This window comes from Danio aesculapii, chromosome 10 (genome assembly GCF_903798145.1).
Source record: "Danio aesculapii chromosome 10, fDanAes4.1, whole genome shotgun sequence".
Classification (NCBI taxonomy): domain Eukaryota; kingdom Metazoa; phylum Chordata; class Actinopteri; order Cypriniformes; family Danionidae; genus Danio; species Danio aesculapii.
In genome coordinates this window covers 788,335-795,652 of record NC_079444.1, presented here as the reverse complement: position 1 = coordinate 795,652, position 7,318 = coordinate 788,335, and positions in this window count along the sequence as shown.

Genomic DNA, 7,318 nt, shown 5'->3' with positions numbered 1-7,318 from the left:
AATTAGTGACGTAATTTATGAATTTGACAATTAAAGAGTTAAAATCCTGTAATTAAAAAAAAAATCTGTAATTTTGATCAGGACTCAGGTTGATTAACAGATTTATGCTAAAAAAATGTGAACAAAAATATGAATCTGATTCATTTTACAGCAGTTCAATTCAGTGGATGTTTTCATCCCGAACATAGCAAAAGGTTAGTCAATTTGCCCAGAGTGTATTGTTGAGTTCTTTCAAAGAATTTTCTTATATTATGTGCCAAAATAAGATTTGGCACCAAAAATCAGTCCATCTCCTGAAGCACAGAATAAGTTGTGGCCAAATTAAGACTCAAATCACCCCAGAGTGGATGAAAACATCCCCAACAGCACACAAGGGTTAATATATTAATGCTTTGTGGATCATAAATAAATATATCTTCAGTTTTATTCATGCTATCAAATGAGAACTTGGAAAAAAGACAAAGTAATGTGTTCTGCTGTGAATTTCCCATCTCTCCTCAGGCGCAAGATTTGGTCAGAAAGGCTGCTGTCGTGGACTTTGCCTCTACAGAAATCTGTGCAGTCGCTGGTCAGACAGCGCTCCGTCAGACGACAGCACCATAGCTGAAGGTCAGTGCTAATGAATGCAGTCTCACAATGCATGTAAACCAGGATTGTCAGTGGATTAAAAAAAGTATGAAAGTACAACGTTGATATTTTGTTGAGTTTAGGTTGTGTTAGAAACTGACCAAAATCCAACATTGAGCCAACATCTTAAACCATCGTCATATTGACGTCAAATACTGACATTTATTTGTCAGGAATGGCAACCAGAATCCAAAATCTGATAGACGTCATAGTGGTAACGTCTCCAAAACGTCAGCTGTAACATTTTTAGATGTTGATATTTGGTTGATTTTAGGTTGCATATTAGACATTGACGTCAACCCGATTTTCATTTCCAAACAAAATGCAACGTCCCCACGACTTTGGGGTATATCAATCTGACGTCATGTTGACGTCTTGTGCCTGCAGGGTGTTTAAGGCCATTTTGGTCCTCATACAGTAAACATCAGTCATCTTGTAATCCGTAACATGCATCTAAACAGTCTCTGGGTCAATGTGTGTAAAGATTTTGGACAACTTGCACACACTTTGGACACTTTTAACTCTTCCAAGCAGTTTGCTGCAATTATAACGCAGCCATGTCTTGAGGTAGTTCATAATGATGCGATTAATCTTCTATGTGCGTTTTGATTAGACAGGAATCACAGGACTGATTTTTCTAATCCCCATAGACAAGGAAAAATAAGTAGTGACTGCAGGTTGAAAGTAGTGGAGTAAAAGTACCGATACAGCACTGAAAATGTACTCCAGGGAAAGTAAAAGTACACATTTATAAAACTACTAAGTAAATTACAACTCCTGAGAGGACTCCTCAATTAAAGTCATTTGAGTATTTGTAATTTGTTACTTTAGACCACTGCTTGTGCCTAAGGCCACACCTTAGAAGACTAGAGGGCAGACCGGAGTGAACCCAGAACTAGATTCAAGGAGGACTCTAGGGAGCAGGTGGAAACCCAGACAAAATGGGTTAACCACACAGCTCAGACATTCCTATCTTCGATACCTTTCTTTCTTTCTTTTCCGTTGAGAGTCTAGTTAAGTTTACTGCGCCGCAAAACCAGTAGTCAACACGACTAGCCGTTTTTGCCACCTCAAAACTTGAAACTCTACCCCACCCAAGCCTCGCGAGGACAAAGAACTGACCACCAGCTTAACCACGTGCTCAACAGAGGGAGTTCTTCACATCACAAAAGGAACACAAGTAACACTTCCAGACTACCACCGAACTGACGTAAACTAAATGTAACCCTAAAGCGAGGATAGAAGGGTTAAATTGTTTGTTTTTGGTTCGCTCAGTTTGGTCTTACAAAATCCGAGGTTTTTCCATGACTCTTATTGTACTTCCTTTACTCTTCTCTACAACTGTGTGAATGTGTGTTTGTGTTAGGTGTTAGTTTCTGTTAGACTAGTCAATAAAGCTTCATTTTGTATAAAGAAAGGTGCCTGTGCGTGTTTGTGAATCTAATGTCTTAAACTTCGATCTTGTTACCCTGCTTAAACATAAATGGGTTTTTATTTTTGATAGCAATAGCCGTAGTTTAAGTTAACTGTTGCTGGATTCGATTGATGAGTCGATTCTTTGAAGCGAACCAGTATTAACACTGACAGCCCTAATGTAAACACATTTGTCTCATCCTCACAGGAAAAAGCGATGTTGCCCAGCCAGCTGTGTAAGGACAGAGGGTCGGTCCGTCGCACCAGTAACACCGATGTGGAATTACAAAGGGAAAGTCGTCAACCTGCCAAACCTGCTGCAGTGTCTGGAAAGTAGCAAAGTGGCGCAGCGGGACCTGGAGAAGAGTGTGTCTGCACTACAATCCAGACTTGGTGAGTACATTACAGGCCAAAAATAAATATTTGCCGAATGTACAATGGCTAGTGATGTGAAAGTCTACCAGGCAATTCTGTTACCGGCCATGAAACTCTTTTTGCAAAACATTTACATGTAGTCATTTAGCAGACGCTTTTGTCCAAAGTGATATTTGAGGAGGCATTCAGTGATTCAACACGAGGAGGCAATACACACAACAAGTGCTAATTATACAAAGAAACTGTTTTGTGCTCAGAAAATAAGGTTAAGAGGGGGGAGGTTATTTTGACAGAGAGAGAAGGGTGTTTCTACAGGTGGTTTGTCAATCCCACTCACCTGTGTGAAGCACACTTTTTGTTTTGTTTTATCGAGAGATGGAGTTGATTGTAAGAAAGTGTCTGGTGCGGATGTGCAAAACTGGTGCAAATGTCAGTTAAAATGACGAAAGATGGAGTGTTCTACAGGTGGTTTGTCAAGCCTACTCACCTGTGTAAGGCACAGGTAAATGTGTTTGTTTGTAGTTCATGTACATCTTTTCATATCAAATCAAAAGTTTAGCCTGCTCAGTTGTGCACACAGGCAGTTTGTAGTACTGCATTGTAAACAAAAACAAAAAACGTTGACTTTAATTTAAAATTGTAAGGCAACATACTGCACAGTTTTTTTTTTGAGTTGACTCCACTTAAATCGAGTCATTTACAGTACTTGGGTTAAAATTTGAGTTAACTTCAAAACCTGTGTAGCAGGTTGCCTTACAATTTTGAGTCAACTTTTTATATTTATAAATTCTTCAGCAGGATAGCGCTCCTTCTCATACTTCAGCCTCCATATCAAAGTTCCTGAATGCAAAGAAGGTGCTCCAGGATTGGCCAGCCCAGTCACCAGAAATGAACATTATTGAGCACGTCTGGGGTAAGATGGAGGAGGCATTGAAGATGAACACAAAGACTCTTGATGAACTCTGGGAGTCCTGCATTTCTTTGCCATTCCAGATGACTTTATTAATCAGTGATTTGAGTCATTGCAGAGATGTATGGATGCAGTCCTCCAAGCTCATGATGGAGTCAGACACAATATTCATTCTGTTTCCACTGCAGCATGAGCACATATTCTATACTGGACATTATTGAAGGTTCAGTGAGCAGACTTTAGTCTAAGCAGAGTCAGACCTTACTGTCCTAATCAATCATTCAAAATCAAGCCATGATCATATCTTATTGTGGTAACGTAATCTAGAGGCCTTTGACTTTCATATAAGCCACTTCTGATACCAAATGATCAACTAGAAGTCAAGATATTATATGTTGTTTCTAAAACTTGGATAGGCGACAAGACTTTTGTCAGGTAGAGTATTTACAACTAATCATATTTACAACAGCTGTTTCCATCCACCAGTTTATCAGGAAGTGACGATTTTGTTCTCTTTGACTCTTTAAAATGTAAACTGATTTATTCGCACGTCTTTTATGCGATATTCCAGTTTTGCGCATAAATCCAGTTCGCATCTTTGATTGGAAACATGGCACAAGATTTTCTGCATGCATTTGAATGGGTATGGGATACTGTGCTTCAGATGCAGCAGAAGCACTACAGGCCTCCAGTGAACAGGAGCTGGCCCAAAAGAAAGAGCTGAGGAGGAAACTGGAGAAAGCTGAGATGCTCAATAAAACATACGAGAAGAGTTTGAGAGAAAACACGGGACAGATGACCGCTGTCATTGAGAAGATGCAGAGGATGGTCGAACAGGTGAATGCTTCTTGAATGCTTGTGTGTTTTAGAGTTATGTGAAAACTTTAGGACAGTGTTTCTCAACCACGTTCCTGGAGGACCACCAGCTCTGAACATTTTCCATGTCTACTTAACCAAACACACCTGATTCAGATCATCAGCTCATTAGCAGAGACTGAAACCTGTGATGGGTGTGACAGACAAAGGAGACATCCAAGGAGTCCTCCAGCAACGTGGTTCAGAAACACTGCATCAGGACACCCTTTTGAATTTCGTGGCTTTCCGTATCAGGACATATTAAAGGAACATCTAAAGTCCAAGTTTTCTAGAGTTGAATAGTTCATAGTTCATCAAGTAATTAATTAATTAATAATTAAGTAATATTTTTTATTTTTGGAACTAAATGCTAATGGTCTAATCCACTTCAATTTATTATGCTAAGCTAAGCTAAAAGGTACCAAGAACAAGAAATTGGCTGAATGTATTCAAAAAAAGGGTTTTGATAAGTTTACTATTTAAAGCTCAAGTCTTCTGTAGTTACATGGTGTAGTAAACAGACAGAAAATCAAACATGACTATTTTCTAGGGCAATATCACTAAGAACTATACTGTCATTCTGGCATAAACTATATTGTAAACTATATGGTCTTTGGCAAGTTTTAAAATTTGTAAGATAAAACCTGAGACATTATTTGTGTCATTGTTATTATTGTCATTATTATTTTAAATATATTATTTAACAAAAATAGAGCCCAAATAGAAATCTGTGGGTGCTTATGGCTTATAGCTTAACTTAGCATAAATAATTGAATCGGATTACACCATTAGCATCTCACTCAAAAATTATATTAGAGTTTCAGTCATTTAACATTAAAGCTTTAAATAGGAAAATTATTGAAACTCTTTGGTCAGTTTTGAGCGAGAGCTAATGGTCTAATCTGATTCAGTGATCTATGCTAAGCTAAGCTAAAAGTGTTCCTGACAGACCCGATGATCAACTGAATGTATTCAAAAACTGTTTAACTTATGAGAGTTTTAAATTAACCTTTTTAAAAATAGTGGAGGGTTGCTTTATACCAAAATAAAAAAAGATGTTTATCCGAGATTTTATTTTCCAAATTGTTTCACTTTTTTTTGAAAATGGGCTCATTTTACAACTCTTAAAGTATTAAATGGTTGAGTTTCACCTTTTTTTTAATATATTCATCTGCTCTCTGGGTTTGGCAGGAGTACCTTTAGCTTAGCTTAGCATAAATCATTGAATCGGATTAGACCATTAGCATCGCACTCAAAATTATCTAAGAGTTTCAGTAATTTTCTATTAACAAACTTTAAATAGGAAAATTATTGAAACTCCTTGGTCAGTTTTGAGCAAGATGCTAATGGTCTAATCCGATTCAATGATCTATGCTAAGCTAAGCTAAAAGTGCTCTCGCCAGACCTGGAGATTGGCTGAATGCATTACTCCTGAGACTTGTAAATTTAGCCTATTTAAAAAATAGAGGAGGGTTCCTTTATGCCAAAATCAGAAAAAAGTGTATATGTCTTAACTTCTACACATGACATGACTATATGCATTTTTTAGATCTCTTTTTTTGAGAGATTTGTGTTGATGTGCTTTGTTTTTGCTGTTTAGACAACGACCCTCACAAATGCGAATGCAGGAAAGGAAGAGAAGGTGTGAAGTACCGGAAGCTGATTGGACAGTGCTGGACTGAGTAGAATAAAAAGAAACCTGCAAATTAAATGATTCTTTAGCTTTGTTTATTAAATAAACGGGTTATTTTATTGTTATTATTTTGGGGTGTACAATAGTAGGTGTTTTCATGCACATAGATAATGGGAAGAACTGTGTCAGTGGGCCTTTGTAAAAGTTTTTATTCGTTAAAATGAAACTTTGACTCACTTTAGAATGTAAAACCATGTGACGTTTTTTATAATGGAAAGCAAACATTGGGCTTCATGTATTTAGCTTTATTTAATTTTATTTAGTTATGATTTTTGGCAGCTATGAAAGCATAATCCTTCCACAAAACTGTCAACTCTCATAAATGGATATGACTGTTTGTAGTGCTGTACAATGGTTTTGTTGTATTTATTGTATTTTCTAATTGGTTTCATGGTTTTCTTTTCTTTTTCCATGTGAGTTTATAATGATGGGCTAATATCAGATCTCTTTTAAAATGATTTTGATGAATAGGATTTTATTGATTTGTATTTATCTTTTTTTTTGTTGTTATTGAGCATTGAAGCATTACTGTTATAAAGCATTCACAGCCATAACTAGATTTCTGATGGTTAAGATATAGTGAAAGGTCACTTATTGGAAATACTGCCATAATTTCCATTGCAATTAAAATAATCGTGAATCTACCCACTTCAGCCTATTTTGACAATGAATATAGTTTAAAATCAAGTCTTTATCAAAAAAGTTTACAATCAGTCAAAATATGGGTCACACTTTACAATAAGGTTCATTAGTTAATGTTAATTAATGCATTTACAAACAATGAACAATACATTTACTACAGTACTACTTCATGTTAGTTAACGCTAATTAATGAAAATACAGTTGTTCATTGTTAGTTCATGTTAACTCACGGTGCATTAACTAATGTTAACAAGCATGGACTTGGATGTTAATAATGCATTAGTAAATGTTCAATTATGATTAATAAATGCTGTTCAAGTGTTGTTCATGATTAGTTCGTGTTAGTAAATGCATTAACTAATGAACCTTATTGTAAAGTGTTACCAAGATAAGTGTATTAGATATAATTATCAAAAATAGTTTTGTCTTTTTCTCAGGGACCAGTTATATTTTCTAAAAGTCTGTTTCTGAACAATAGCATGTTTATATGTCTTCCAGGATAGTAACTAAAATGGAGTACATTTGATGAAAATCCCATGTAGTATACCTTTCATTTCTTTTGATTTTCCACAATAAAATCGCATTTCGTTTTGTGACAAAGACGACCAATAAAGTGTAAATAATCGATTTTGAAACTGTTATTTATTGATCTATTTTGTAATAAGTGTTTTGACCCGCTGCGACAGAGGCCGCTGTTTTTTTTTCAGCTATAAAGCGTAGCTCATTAATATTAACGATTTTGTTGACGTTTCATGGTGAACAAATTCATGCTTCGACGAACGTAAGCTTGTTAATATTCAACA